Source organism: Pseudophryne corroboree, chromosome 1, assembly GCF_028390025.1.
Source record: "Pseudophryne corroboree isolate aPseCor3 chromosome 1, aPseCor3.hap2, whole genome shotgun sequence".
NCBI classification, from domain to species: domain Eukaryota; kingdom Metazoa; phylum Chordata; class Amphibia; order Anura; family Myobatrachidae; genus Pseudophryne; species Pseudophryne corroboree.
The window spans coordinates 118,870,859-118,887,125 of record NC_086444.1 but is presented as its reverse complement, the minus strand read 5'-3'; the positions used below and the strand labels follow the sequence as shown (position 1 = coordinate 118,887,125).

Sequence of the window (16,267 nt, the reverse complement as noted above, 5' to 3'; positions counted from 1 at the left end):
AAACTCTGCAGCACAAGACACAGACTCCAAAGACATTGTAATGAGATAACCTCGCAGAAAGATTTAACAACGGTAAGTTTTTACCATAACTCTCGTTTTCTGCTGCGGGGTACACTGGGCTCCACAAGGATTAACATCGGGGATGTCCTAAAGCAGTTCCGTATGGGAGGGGATGAACTGTAGTGGGCACAAGAACCCGGCATCCAAAGGAAGCATCCTGGGAGGCGGAAGTATCAAAGGCATAGAACCTTATGAACGTGTTCCCTGAGGACCATGTAGCAGCACAATTGATCAAGGGTCGCACCACGGCAGGCCGCCAAAGAAGGTCCTACAGACCGAGCAGAATGGGCTTTAATGGTAGCAGGAGATGGAAGGCCAGCCTGTATATAAGCATGTGCAATCATCATTCTAATCCATCTGGCCAAGGTCTGCTTGTTGGCAGGCCAGCCACATTTGTGAAAACCAAAACAGAACAAAAAGAGAATCAGATTTCCGAATGTAGGAGGTTCTCTTCACATAGATAGAGAGAGCCCGTACCACATCCAAAGACCGCACTATAGATGACGTGTCAAGAGAATTAAAGGCCGGAACCACAATCTACTGATTAAAGTGGAAGGAAGACACCACCTTGGGTAAATAACCCGGACACGTTCTAAGAACCGCCCGGTCACGGTGAAAAATCAGATAGGGTGACTTACAGGATAAGGCACCCAAATCTAAGACCCTTTTAGCTAAAGAGATAGCCAGTAAAAACAAAACCTTAAGGGAAAGCCACTCAAGGTCTGCAGACGCAAGAGGTTCAAACGGAGACTCCTGCAAGGCCCCCAGAACTACCGACAGATCTCAAGGGGCCACAGGTGGTACATAAGGAGGCTGAATCCGCAATATGCCCTAAGTGAAGGTATGAACATCAGGTAGGGCAGAAACCATTCTCTGAAACCAAACCGACAAGGCAGAAATGTGAACCTTGAGGTAGGCCAGACGAAGGCCTAAGTCCAGGCCCTGTTGTAGGAAGGCCAACAGTTTGGCCGTACTAAACTTGAAAACGTCATGATTATGAGAAGCGCACCAAGTAAAGTAAGCAATCCAGACCCTATGGTAAATCCGAACAGAAGCCAGCTTACGGGCCTTCAACATAGTTTGAACGACCGTCTAAGAAAAACCCTTGGCCCTCAAGACGGAAGCTTCTAGAGACACTCCGTCAAAGCCAGACGGGCCAAGTCCTAGTAAACACAAGGGCCCTGAACGAGGAGGTCTGGTCATTGTGAAAGTAGAAGGGGATGATCCAGCGAGAAGCCCTGCAGATTGGAGAACCAGTGCAGTCTGGGCCACGCAGGAGCGATTAGAAGTAGATTTCCTCCTCCTTGATTGAACTTCCGTATAACTCTGGGCAGGAGTGACACCGGAGGGAACATGTACGGCAGCCGTAAGTTCCATGTCCACGAACGCTGCTTGAGGATCCCTTGTCCTTGCTCCGAAGACCGGAACCTTGTGATGAGACGCCAGCAGGTCCACATCTGTCCATGAGAAGATGAAACACCTCTGGATGGAGGCTCCATTCTCCGGCGTGCACGTCCTGACGGACTGAGAAAGTCCGTTTCCCAGTTTAGGACCACCAGAATGAACACTGCGGATATGGCCGGCAGATGGTGTTCTCCCACTGAAGAATCCTTGATACTTCCCTCAGTGCCATGTGGCTCCGAGTGCCGCCTTGATGATTGATGTACGCCACCGTGGTGGCGTTGTCAGACTGTACCTGAACAGGTCTGTTCTGTATCAAATGCTGGGCCAGGTTCAGTGCATGGACCACCGCCCACAGTGCCAGAATGTTTATCGGGAGTAGAGACTCCTCCTCGGTCCACCGACCCTGAAGGTAGAGTTGTTCAAATACCGCGCCCCAACCTCTCAGAAAAGCATCAGTCGTCAGCAGGACCCAGTTCGATATTCAGAAGGGATGACCCCTGAACAATCGATGGTCCTGAAGCCACCAGCTGAGTGACAGGCGGACCTCCGGAGACAAGGAGATCATATGAGATCTGATCCGGTGAGGCAGGCCGTCCCACTTGGCAAGAATTAACTTCTGCAGAGAGCAAGAATGGAATTGAGCATACTCCACCATGTCGAAAGCAGACACCATGAGACCTAGCACTTGCATTGCCGAATGAATCGACACTTGCGGACGAGATAGGAAGCATCGAATCCTGTCCTGAAGCTTCAGGACTTTGAGACAAGAACAACTGCTGGTTGTGAGTGTGTCCAATAACGCTCCCACCATGCTCTAAGCAGGAACCAGTGAGGATTTCTTCCAGTTGACTAGCCACCCGTGGGCCGTCATGAACTGGACAGTCATATCTAGATGACACTGGAGAATTTCTGGGGAATTTGCCAGGATCAACAAATCGTCCAGGTACGGTAGGATCCTGACTCCTTGATGGCGGAGTGTAGCCATCATGACCGCCAATACTTTGGTGAAAACTCAGGGAGCCATTGACAAACCAAAGGGTAACGCCAGAAATTGGAAATGAAGGTTGCCCACTGCAAACCTCAGCTACTGCTGATGAGACACTGCAATAGGAATATGCAAGTAGGCATTCTGTATGTCCAGGGAGACCATATAGGCTCCAAGGCCAGAACACTAGAGCAGAGGTTCTCAAACTCGGTCCTCGTGGGCCCACACAGTGCAAGTTTTGCAGGTAACCCAGCAGGTGCTCAGGTGTATTAATTACCCACTGACACATTTTAAAAGGTCCACAGGTGGAGCTAATTATTTCACTTGCGATTCTGTGAGGAGACCTGCAAAACATGCACTGTGTGGGCCCACGAGGACCAAGTTTGAGAACCTCTGCACTAGAGCATAGAGTTTCCATACGAAACTTGGGAGACCCTCACATACTTGTTCAAGGACTTGAGAATGAGCCACGAGGACCTGTTCAGTTTCGGGACTAGAAACAGCGGTGAATAGAACCCCTTGCCTCTCTGAGCCAGAGGCACCCGTACTACCATTCCTTTGGTCAGGAGGGACTGTACCACCGAATGAAGAGTGTTTGCCTTCATCGGGTCCAAAGGGACATCTGTCAGGCAAAATTGATGAGGGGGACGGTTCTTGAAGGGTACGTCATAACCTCGAGTGACAACTTCCCTTACCAAGGCATCGGAAGTGGTCTTCAACCATTCCTAGGCAAAACCTAGCAGTTGGCCCCCCACCCTGGGATCCCCCAGAGGGAGGCCCGCCCCGTCATGCGGCAGGCTTGTCAGTTTTGGAAGCTGGCAGACGGGCAGCCCAGGCCCGCTTTGGTCTGGGCTTGGCAGGTTTGGAAGCACGAGCTTGCTTCGGGTACGCCTGGCCTTTTGCTTTACCTGGAGGGCGAAAGGGCCGAGGGAAAGTACTTTTAGCCTTCTTCGTGTTAGGAGCCGTACTAGGTAGGCAAGCTGTTTTAGCAGCAGCCAGATCAGCCACAATCTTATTGAGGTCTTCGCCAAAAAGAATGTCTCCCTTAAAAAGAAGCACCTCCAGGGTTTTCTTAGAATCCATATCCACCGACCAGGATCTCAACCAAAGGATACGTCGAGCCAAGATGGACGTAGTGGCAGCCTTGGCCGCCAGCACCCCAGCATCGGAAGCCGCCTCCTTAAGGTACAGAGAAGCCGTGGCAATATATGAGAGACATTGTCTGGTATGATCAGAAGTGTTAGAAGGCAGCTCCCCGCCTCCAGCACCTGAGCCCATGCTGCTGCAATGGTTGGTCTATGCACAGCCCCCGTTAGGGTGTAAATCGCTTTCAAACAACACTCCACACGTATGTCCATCGGTTCCTTCAGAGAGGTGACTGTAGTTACTGGTAGAGCTGAGGAAACTACCATGCGTGCCACATGAGAATCTACAGGCAGAGGAGTTTCACAATTTTTACACAGCCCCGCAGAGAGAGGATAGCGAGCCAACAGTCTCTTATGCAGTGTGAATTTTGTCCCCGGATTTTCCCAGGATTCCTGACGTATGTCAGCCAGGTGTTGAAAATGAGGTGAAACTTGTTGAACCACCTTCTTACGTTTAAATCTGTCCGGGTTTTTAGAGCCAGCTGCAGGCTCAGGTTCATCAGAGACCTGAACCTGAACTCTGCTGCCATGTTTTCCTCAAAAAAGTGACTGCAGCATCACCACCACGCAATGTGGGAGAAGCCCCAGTTCCGTTGCCCCTTGTAGCTGACATAATTATAAGCACACTATCAGGCAACCTAGTACAATTCTAGTAGCGATATACCCAGCAAGAACTCACAGAGTAGCGTGACTTTCCTGTTAGCACAAACTGGGAATCCAAAACATATATGGTGACTATAAATCACAAAGAAAAACACACAGTAAGTATATGTTGTGAAAAACCTACAGTGTATCAGTTCACAAACCTGACGCACTTAGCCCCCTCAGGTTAAAGAATATAGGAGTAGCCAGCTGAGTGAAATACACGAGATGGCAACCACGCAGCAGCTACATTCACACACACATATGGTCACAACTGTACAATGCAGAAATTATACCAGACAATAAAACTGCACTGCACTAGCAATACAAAGTAATACTCAGTATAGCTATATGTAAACAGTAGATATAACAAAACACAGTAGATAATGGATGTATATCACATGGTGTTTACAGTACCACACAACCCTGAATGTATGCACTCTTTCTTAACGAACACTGTCCCTTGACAGGTAGAATACTTAAGTGTCCTGTAAAATGCACAGTGCTGGCAAGCAGACGGCTTTACAGAGGAGGATTTGCCCAAGAAGTCCCAGGAACAGCGCAGCTCCATGTAATGCGGCTGACAGGGAGTGAGGGAGAGATATGCAGCTCCAGGGCGGGAACATTTACCCAAATGGCGCCTTGGGAGGGGCTACAGGTCAGGCCTTTTCCCACTGCTGGCTTCCCCACTGGGCACTGCGGGCTGTCATAAAAACGGGGTTTATTGAGAGAGAAAACCCACACCTGTGCCCTGTGTCCCAATGGCTAGTGGAGCGGCTGCCCTTAACAGTGTCCACGCCAGCGCGCATGGCCGCGCCGGATCGCGATAACAGCGGGCCAAAGAGACCTCTTACCTCCCCTTGTACCTGCGGCCACGCGATCCCGGAGGGCAGCGAGTGTGTGACTGACCAAGATAGACACCGGAGCCTCCGCTGTAGTTACCCGGCAACCAGGGCGCGGGAGTATACTGCGACGTTGGGGGGAGTGATGGAGCTGCAGCAGGGGATGTCTAACTGATATCAAGTATAGCTGCAGCCCTTGAAGTCTTCAGATATCTTCTTTCTTCTGATATTAGCTTATAATATGGGCTGCACGAGCAGCCTTCCTGTTGATTGCCTGCTTACTGCATGGCACCAACTTACAAACTGAGCTCCTGTGCACGAAGGCGGGGTTATAGAGGCGGCGGCGCAGTGCATATTGGGAATAGTCAAAGCTTTGAGCCTGTTGGTGCCTCAGATCAAGATCCTTCTGTACACCCCGATGTTAATCCTTTTGGAGCCCAGTGTACCCCGCAGCAGAAATATAACACACACAGGAAAATGTCAGTTTCCCCCAAGTACCTTTAGAGAGAGACAGAGTTCAGGAGCCAGCACACACAGCACCCAGTAGGCAGTTAAAATAAGAGCCTGGCGCTGACTGAGATACCTTAATAAATTACTCAGTTAATGTTGTAAATAAAAACACTCTCCTCCCTTCTACACCCCCTGGTACCGTACAGGATAGCTGGAGTGATGTGGAGGGTCAGTGCTCCCTGTCAGCGTGTCTGTGTTTGATATGTAGGTAGAAAATTGCGCTGAAGAGTGCTGGATCCGCTCTGAGAAGCTCCGCCCCTTGCAATGGCGCATCTTCCCACACTTTTAAATCTTTATAAACGCTGGCAGTAGACAGAGTCCCTGAAAGCTAGTGACCAGTTTGTAGGGTATAGCGCTGGCCCAGGACGCCCCTCACAACGCTGCACTGTCTGCCTCTGAGCCATCCGGAGAGCAGCGTCAGCACTGCGCTCCTACCCTAATGCCGCCATTCTCACCGGCTTCCCGCTTGTCAGGTCACCGGTGGCCTACTCACCACAGCGATCTTCTGGCTGTTAGGGGGTGGCGGCAGTGCTGCAAGAGCGAGCGGTCGCCTCCGGAGCTTGCGATCATCACCCTCAGGAGCTCAGTGTCCTGTCAGTGGAGATTAGTGTCCAACCCTTGAGGTTAATGGCCATTCTCTCCTCTCCCTCCCAAGACCCACGAAGCAGGGAGGCTGTTGCCAGCAGCCACACTGTGCCTAACATCTCTTAAAAAATAAGATTTTACTTACCGATAAATCTATTTCTCATAGTCCGTAGTGGATGCTGGGGACTCCGTCAGGACCATGGGGAATAGCGGCTCCGCAGGAGACAGGGCACAAAAGCAAGCTTTTAGGATCACATGGTGTGTACTGGCTCCTCCCCCTATGACCCTCCTCCAAGCCTCAGTTAGGTACTGTGCCCGGACAAGCGTACACAATAAGGAAGGATCTTGAATCCCGGGTAAGACTCATACCAGCCACACCAATCACACTGTACAACCTGTGATTTGAACCCAGTTAACAGTATGATAACAATGAAGTAGCCTCTAAAAAAGATGGCTCACAACAATAATAACCCGATTTTTTGTAACAATAACTATGTACAAGTAATGCAGACAATCCGTACTTGGGATGGGCGCCCAGCATCCACTACGGACTATGAGAAATAGATTTATCGGTAAGTAAAATCTTATTTTCTCTAACGTCCTAGTGGATGCTGGGGACTCCGTCAGGACCATGGGGATTATACCAAAGCTCCCAAACGGGCGGGAGAGTGCGGATGACTCTGCAGCACCGAATGAGAGAACTCCAGGTCCTCCTCAGCCAGGGTATCAAATTTGTAGAATTTTGCAAACGTGTTTGCCCCTGACCAAGTAGCTGCTCGGCAAAGTTGTAAAGCCGAGACCCCTCGGGCAGCCGCCCAAGATGAGCCCACCTTCCTTGTGGAATGGACATTTACAGATTTTGGCTGTGGCAGGCCTGCCACAGAATGTGCAAGCTGAATTGTACTACAAATCCAACGAGCAATAGTCTGCTTAGAAGCAGGAGCACCCAGCTTTTTGGGTGCCTACAATATAAACAGCAAGTCAGACTTTCTGACTCCAGCCGTCCTGGAATTATATATATATATATATATATATATATATATATATATATATATATATATATATTTTCAGGGCCCTGACAACGTCTAGCAACTTGGAGTCCTCCAAGTCCCTAGTAGCCGCAGGCACCACAATAGGTTGTTTCAGGTGAAACGCTGACACCACCTTAGGAAGAAACTGGGGACGAGTCCGCAGTTCTGCCCTGTCCGAATGGAAAATCAAATATGGGCTTTTGTAAGACAAAGCCGCCAATTTTGACAATCGCCTGGCCGAGGCCAGGGCCAACAGCATGGTCACTTTCCATGTGAGATATTTCAAATCCACAGATTTGAGTGGTTCAAACCAATATGATTTGAGGAATCCCAACACTACGTTGAGATCCCACGGTGCCACTGGAGGCACACAAGGGCTGTATATGCAATACTCCCTTGACAAACGTCTGGACTTCAGGAACTGAAGCCAATTCTTTCTGGAAGAAAATCTATAGGGCCGAAACTTGAACCTTAATGGACCCCAATTTGAGGCTCATAGACACTCCTGTTTGCAGGAAGTGCAGAAATCGACCTAGTTGAAATTTTTTCGTGGGGCCTTCCTGGCCTCACCCACGCAACATATTTTTACCACATGTGGTGATAACGTTGTGCGGTCACCTCCTTCCTGGCTTTGACCAGGGTAGGTATGACCTCTTCCGGAATGCCTTTTCCCTTAGGATCCGGCGTTCAAACCGCCATGCCGTCAAACGCAGTCGCGGTAAGTCTTGGAACAGACAAGGTCCCTGCTGGAGCAGGTCCTTTCTTAAAGGCCGATGCCACGGTTCCTCTTGGAACAGACATGGTACTTGCTGAAAGCAAATCCCTTCTTAGCTCCCGAGGCCATTAGTCCTCTGTGAGCATCTCTTGAAGTTCCGGTTACCAAGTCCCTCTTGGCCAATCCGGAGCCACGAGTATAGTTCTTACTCCTCTATGTCTTATAATTCTCAATACCTTGGTTATGAGAAGCAGAGGAGGGAACACATACACCGACTGTTACACCCACGGTGTTACCAGGACGTCCACAGCTATCGCCTGAAGGTCTCGTGACCTGGCGCAATACCCGTCCCATTTTTTGTTCGGGCGGGACGCCATCATGTCCACCTTTGGTCTTTCCCAACGGTTCACAATCATGCGGAAAACTTCCCGATGAAGTTCCCACTCTCCCGGGTGGAGGTCGTGCCTGCTGAGGAAGTCTGCTTCCCAGTCGTCCACTCCCGGAATGAACACTGCTGACAGTGCTATCACATGATTTTCCGCCTAGCGAAAAATCCTTGCAGTTTTGCCACTGCCCTCCTGCTTCTTGTGCCGCCCTTTCTGTTTACGTGGGCGACTGCCGTGATGTTATCCCACGGGATCAATACCGGTTGACCTTGAAGCAGAGGTCTTGCTAAGCTTAGAGCATTATAAATTTGCTCTTAGCTCCAGTATATTTATGTGGAGAGAATTCTCCAGACTTGATCACACTCCTTGTGTGACTGCTCCCCAGCCTCTCAGGCTGGCCTCCGTGGTCACCAGCATCCAATCCTGAATGCCGAATCTGCGGCCCTCTAGAAGATGAGCACTCTGTAATCACCACAGGAGAGACACCCTTGTCCTTGGATATAGGGTTATCCGCTGATGCATCTGAAGATGCGATCCGGACCATTTGTCCAGCAGATCCCACTGAAGAGTTCTTGCGTGAAATCTGCCGAATGGAAGCGCTTCGTAATAAGCCACCATTTTTACCAGGACTCTTGTGCAATGATGCACTGACACTTTTCCTGGTTTTAGGAGGATCCCGATTAGCTCGGATAACTCCCTGGCTTTCTCCTCTGGGAGAAACACCTTTTCCTGGACTGTGTCCAGAATCATCCCTAGGACCAGCAGACGTGTCGTCGGAACAACTGCGGTTTTGGAATATTTAGAATCCACCCGTGCTGTCGTAGAACTACTTGAGATAGTGCTACTCCGACCTCCAACTGTTCTCTGGACCTTGTTCTTATCAGGAGGTCGTCCATTTTCTTTGAAGACGAATCCTCCTTTCGGTCATTACCTTGGTAAGGACCCGGGGTGCCTTGGACAATCCAACGGCATCGTCTTGAAACTGATAGTGACAGTTCTGTACCACGAACCTGAGGTACCCTTGGTGAGAAAAGGCAAATTTTGGGACATGGAGGTAAGCATCCCTGATGTCCCGGGACACCATATAGTCCCCTTGTTCTTTGCTATCACTGCTCTGAGTGACTCCATCTGGATTTGAACCCTTGCAAGTGTTCAAATTTTTCAGATTTAGAATAGGTCTCACCTAGCCTTCAGTACCACCATATAGTGTGGAGTAATACCCCTTTCCTTGTTGTCGGAGGGGTAATTTTATTATCACCTGCTGGGAATACAGCTTGTGAATTGTTTTCAATACTGCCTCCCTGTCGGAGGGAGACATTGGTACAGCAGACTACAGGAACCTGCGAGGGGGGAAACCTCTCGACATTCCAATCTGTACCCCTTGGATACTACTTGTAGGATCCAGGGGTCCTGTACGGTCCCAGCGTCATGCTGAGAACTTGGTAGAAGCGGTGGAGGGCTTCTGTTCCTGGGAATGGGCTGCCTGCTGCAGTCTTCTTCCCTTTCCTCTATCCCTGGGCAGATATGACTCTTATAGGGACGAAAGGACTGAGGCTGAAAAGACGGTGTCTTTTTCTGCAGAGATGTGACTTAGGGTAAAAAACGGTGGATTTTCCAGCAGTTGCCCTGGCCACCAGGTCCCATGGACCGACCCCAAATAACTCCTCCCCTTTATACGGCAATACATCTTTGTGCCGTTTGGAATCTGCATCACCTGACCACTGTCGTGTCCATAAACATCTTCTTGCAGATATGGACATCGCATTTACTCTTGATGCCAGAGTGCAAATATCCCTCTGCGCATCTCGCATATATAGAAATGCATCCTTTAAATGCTCTATAGTCAATAAAATACTGTCCCTGTCAAAGGTATCAATATTTTTAGTCAGGGAATCCGACCAAGCCACCTCAGCTCTGCACATCCAGGCTGAGGCGATCGCTGGTCGCAGTATAACACCAGCATGTGTGTGTATACTTTTTAGGATATTTTTCAGCCTCCTATCAGCTGGCTCCTTAAGTACGGCCCTATCCGTAGATGGTACCGCCACTTGTTCTGATAAGCGTGTGAGCGCCTTATCCACCCTGAGGGGTGTTTCCCACCGCGCCTTAACTTCTGGCGGGAAAGGGTATACCGCCAATAATTTTCTATCGGGGGAAACCCATGCATCATCACACACTTCATTTAATTTATCTGATTCAGGAAAAACTACAGGTAGTTTTTTCACCTCACACATAATACCCTTTTTTGTGGTACTTGGAGTATCAGAAATATGTAACACCTCCTTCATTGCCCTTAACGTGTGGCCCTAAAAGAAAATACGTTTGTTTCTTCACCGTCGACACTGAAATCAGTGTCCGTGTCTGGGTCTGTGTCGACCGACTGAGGTAAATGGGCATTTTACAGCCCCTGACGGTGTTTGAGACGCCTGGACAGATACTAATTTGTTCGCCGGCCCTCTCATGTCGTCAACCGGCTTGCAGCGTGTTGACATTGTCACGTAATTTCCATAAATAAGCCATCCATTCCGGTGTCGACTCCCTAGAGAGTGACATCACCATTACAGGCAATTTGCTCCGCCTCCTCACCAATATTTTCCTCATACATGTCGACACACACGTACCGACATACAGCACACACATAGGGAATGCTCTGATAGAGGACAGGACCCACTAGCCCTTTGGGGAGACAGAGGGAGAGTTTGCCAGCACACACCAAAACGCTATAATTATCCAGGGACAACCTTTATATAAGTGTTCCTTTTATAGCATTTTAATATATATACATATCGCCAAATCAGTGCCACCCCTCTCTGTTTTAACCCTGTTTCTGTAGTGCAGTGCAGGGGAGATCATGGGAGCCTTCCCACCAGCCTTTCTGTGAGGGAAAATGGCGCTGTGTGCTGAGGAGAATAGGCCCCGCCCCCTTTTCGGCGGGCTTCTTCTCCGGAGTTTTAGATATCTGGCAGGGGTTAAATACATCCATATAGCCTCAAGGGCTATATGTGATGTATTTTTCGCCATACAGGTATTATACATTGCTGCCCAGGGCGCCCCCCCCCAGCGCCCTGCACCCTCCGTGACCGCTGTGTGAAGTGTGCTGACAACAATGGCGCACAGCTGCAGTGCTGTGCACTACCTGATGAAGACTGAGAGTCTTCTGCCGCCTGGTTCCGGACCTCTTCATCTTCAGCATCTGCAAGGGGGGTCGGCGGCGCGGCTCCGGGACGAACCCCAGGGCGAGCCCTGTGTTCCGACTCCCTCTGGAGCTATGTCCAGTAGCCTAAGAATCCAATCCATCCTGCACGCAGGTGAGTTGAAAATCTCTCCCCTAAGTCCCTCGATGCAGTGAGCCTGTTGCCAGCAGGACTCACTGAAAATAAAGAACCTAAAAACTTTTTCTAAGCAACTCTTTAAGAGAGCCACCTAGATTGCACCCTTCTCGGCCGGGCACAAAAACCTAACTGAGGCTTGGAGGAGGGTCATAGGGGGAGGAGCCAGTACACACCATGTGATCCTAAAAGCTTGCTTTTGTGCCCTGTCTCCTGCGAAACCGCTATTCCCCATGGTCCTGACGGAGTCCCCAGCATCCACTAGGACGTTAGAGAGAAAAAACAAAAAAAAAACAGAAAAGCTCTAGGAGCTCCCCTAGCTGTGATCGGCGCCACCGGGCACATTTTCTAAACAGAGTCTGCTAGGAGGGGCATAGAGGGAGGAGCCAGCCCACACTGTTAAACTCTTAAAGTGCCCATGGCTCCTGGTGGCCCAGTCTATACCCCATAGTACTAATGTGGACAGCAGCATCCTCTAAGATGTAAGAGAAACTAGCACGAATCACATACAATGCAGGGAAATACAAATGATATTAACTGCAATGAGCACTTTATCTACTCAGCTTTGGTTGTCAGCAAGTAGGATATAAGTGATGTAAAAACCTGGCTCCTTGGAGACTGGACCCAGCGAATCCCAGAGACCTGGCTTGCGTGAACTGGTATGGCTGCCGGAGCCTGAGGGGAGGAGGGTGTGGTGCCTCAGCGAAACGGCGGCTAGTCTGCGGTGGACTGGTGCTCAAAGCTGCGGGAGGAGCTACAGGCTGGTGCTTGGTCCACTATGCTGGCACAACACAGATTCTGGGGGGGCCTTAATAAATATTTCCTATGCCCCCATATGCCCATGTGGTCTAGTGGAGGTCCTAGTCGGCGCCAGCATCCATCTCTCAGGACGCGCGGCGGACAGCGATTTCAGTGCTGGGACACATTCACATGCTCCCAGATGGCCGGCCACGCATCTGTGGGTTGCCAGCAGCATCGGTGCTAGTAGCTTTGTGTGGGCCCAGACGCAAGTACCTGTCTTGGCAGAGGCCATGCAGGTGTTTCGGCACAGGTGGGTAGTGTTGGAGCCTGTGTGCTGGAGTCTAAGACATCCAGCAGTGACAGGCTCAGTGTAGTGAGGATTTTGGTACTTACCAGGTAAATCCTTTTCTTTGAATCCATATGGGTCACTGGAGTACTTTTGAGATAAGGACTGTACGATAGCAGGGAAAAGCACATTTAAAACATTCCCCTCCATACTCCCAAGATGCCTCAGTGGTTTTTTTGCTGAGCCGAACAGGAGGATGAACTATGGAGAATTACATATAACATAACGGGCAACTAGAAAGTTAACACGACAACAGATTATCACCGGAGTGTTTTAAATGTTACGGTGATTGAGTTACCGTAAGATATACTAAACTTACCACAAGAAGGATGAAAAAGCTCTTGGTGGGCGTCCAGTGACCATAATGGATTCAAAGAAAAGGATTTACCTGGTAAGTACCAATATTCTCTTTTCGTTTTCATCCACTAGGGGTCACTGGAGTACTCTTGGGACGTACCAAAGCTAGATGCTGATGCTGCAGAATTATTAAATTTGCAAGAGCGCACAAATGTGTGCACTGACTACCATGTAGCTGTACGGCAAAGTGGCGTCGTGGAAGCTCCATGACCATGACGATCCCACAGAACGCGTATAATGTGCTGAAATAGATGCAAGTGGTTGTAGACTAGCATGAAAGTAAGTTTGACGAAATAGTCAGCTTAATCCATGTAGCCAAGGTCTGTTTGGAAGCTAGCCAACATATCTTGACTGCATCATAGAGAACAATGTATCTGTTCTACATACTGATGTTTGAGCTACATAAATGCGAATCGCACGAACCACAACCAAAGTATCTGGAGTTCCTGAACCTTCTAAGAAAACAGGAACTACAATTGGTTGATTTATATGAAGAGAGGATACTACCTTTGCTAGAAAAGCGGGATTTGTCCCAAGTTCCGCTGCTTGATTATGAAACACCAGATACGATGGTTTGCATGACAACGCACCCAATTCTATCCAGTAAATTTCAAGTATTAAATGTTCCTATATTACCAGTGTGAATAGTCTGAACATGGGACACGCCTGATAAATGTTGTGGGACTTCTCTTAATCACTGACTGACAGTCCTCTGCATGTGCACGCAGCTGATTGGTACTATCATTTCTAAATCCCAGTGGATACTTGAAATTTACTGGATAGATGTGTAATTAATATATACAGATACAATCATTTACCCAGTGTTTTTCAGCGTTATTACCAACATTGCCCCTGTTTGTCCTAATAGCATTTAGGACCACACATCACCATAAAGTGATTAGGGCAATACTTATGTGAATTAATATAAAGGAGATATATATCCATAAGGTACTGGGCACTCCACAGCCATTCCTGTGATTTATTACATCAGTATATATGGCTTTTTGCACATACATCTTCCAATTGACGCAGGCTTAGCTGTCTGTGTCTGTAGCAGCCTATTTTACATATGGTATTCAGCATCCTGCCATCATGGCAATTGGGGAATAGGGTAGATTCCCTTATATTGAGCATATTGCCCCATCAAATATATTTGAAAACAGTGAGCAGTTTGTATCTTGCGTTACAATTTGAGTCTCTATAATACCGAACATCTGCAGATAATGGTGACAGGTGGTAGCAGCAGAATTTACGGAGGTCATTTCTGCCCTATATAATACAGTTCATTTAATTCACAGTGGGTTATCAAAGGATCGGTACCCTTAAATTCAATTGTTTTTTCTCTATTAGGGGTATAGAACACATTAAGTATACCAAATATATATTTAAATACACCCCATTAGAGAGTCAGTGCATTCAAAGGAGCAGACACATTTTTTAACTCTCATCACTTCTCTATCTTAGAGCACATTTTTGGATCCTTCATCCATTTTTAACCCTATTTTTCGCACACTGTCCAAAATATCGGTCTTTTAACACAATGTATTAATAAAAGTAAAATTTTATTTCAGTTTTGTGCACCTAGCAGTACAACCCCATTTTCTTCTTGTTTATTAGGTGTTACTCATGGTTGTCTTAGGTAGCACCCCCGACATGAGATTATAGGACTTTTCCAGATATTATAATCGGGGTCTTTTCTAGATATTTCTTTATGGCATTTCGAGAGTACAGATTTTTCTTTGTTTCTTGTTGTCAAAGCTCTAGAAATACCCTGAGCCCACTCTGGCTCCTCATACGGAATTAACCTTGAATTAGACTTAGCCGCCTCACGGTGCAGTGGACAACTCAGACTGCAAATCAGCCACTCACAGTTATCATAGACAAGCTTTTGATTTTGTCATGCACACAGACAATAATACAGTGAGACAAAGGTCTGCACGACAATAAAATATAACTGTGCTGTCTATAATACTGAGCGCAACGCACTGTGGACGCAATTATAAAGTTTGTGTCCACTGTGCAACCTACTAAAACCCTTGCCCCCTCCACTGGCCGTGTGTTGTAGGACAGACACCATAGTCCTGCTGAAGAAGCAGGAAGTACAGTTAAAATGGCATCCCAGCATCTGGTTTTTTTTTTATCATATATACACACTAGACTATGCCATAAGTCTAAAACACATACCACAAAAAGCACTCATATCCTAGTCTTAATAGCCTGTTTTGCCCAATATAGTCATGGCCACCTCCCCTTATATTTAGGGTAATTGCTGGACTAGGGACCTTCATGACATCTCCCCCACTGTTTCAATCGGTGTGAGCACCAGCTAGCTGATGTCTTCCCCCCACCCCCCAGCAATGTACACCAAACGGCGTCAAAGTATTCCAGGGAAGCGTTACAGGGCCCCACTATCCACAGCAACAAACCGGCCCAACGGAGTGGCGGCAGCGTGAGCCGACTGCCTGCTCTTTACCACAGTGTTATGTGGAGGCTCCGACTAGGCTTCTCATCAAGCTCTGTCCAGCTCCTGCAGCCAAGGCTGAGTCGGCTAACGCTGATGATGGTCTATGGCGGGGCTCCTTAGTCTGAGCGCAGACAAGCCTTTGCTGCACAACAGCAGCACAGACTCCCGGACCCAAGCCTCTTAATAAACTCCAGGATGTGTCCTCCCTGGTGAAGGCACAAAAAACAGAGGCCTCTTGGGAGCATGGAGGGGAAGGAGGGTTACACATTTAAATGTCCTATCCCTGCTATCGCACCATCCATGTCCCAAGAGTACTCCAGTAACACCTAGTGGATGAAAAATAAAGCAGAAAAAATAAAAAAAAGGCTTTGGGGCTGTAAAAAGGTGCATCTAGCTTCCTGCTGCACCATACAAACAACTGACCTGGCTAGCGACAGGGAAGGGGGTCTAAGGGGACACCTGTAACGGGCCACATGGATCAGAGGGGCCCCAAGAATATGCCACTTAGTGCCTGGCAGGGATGTGAGCAGTCTTGTCCAGATAGGGTAGCAAGCTGTAGGCAGTGCGGGAGTAGCCTCAGAGTGACATGAGCCTCTCACACACAGTGACTGTGCGGCTTACGCGCGAGTCCGCTCATGGCTGCAGCGCTATTAGTTTGGATACCGGTACCCTGCCCTGTCCACTTCTGGTGTGGTGTGAGCTGCATGGAGCCTGCTGTGCGGTGT

At 48.6% G+C, this 16,267-nt stretch overlaps 1 protein-coding gene across 25 annotated transcripts in view; it reads right to left on the bottom strand.

The window, feature by feature from the left end:
* Positions 1 to 16,267, bottom strand: part of DDX4 (DEAD-box helicase 4) — a 1,188,488-nt gene that overhangs the window by 487,932 nt on the left and 684,289 nt on the right. The window lies entirely within an intron of this gene.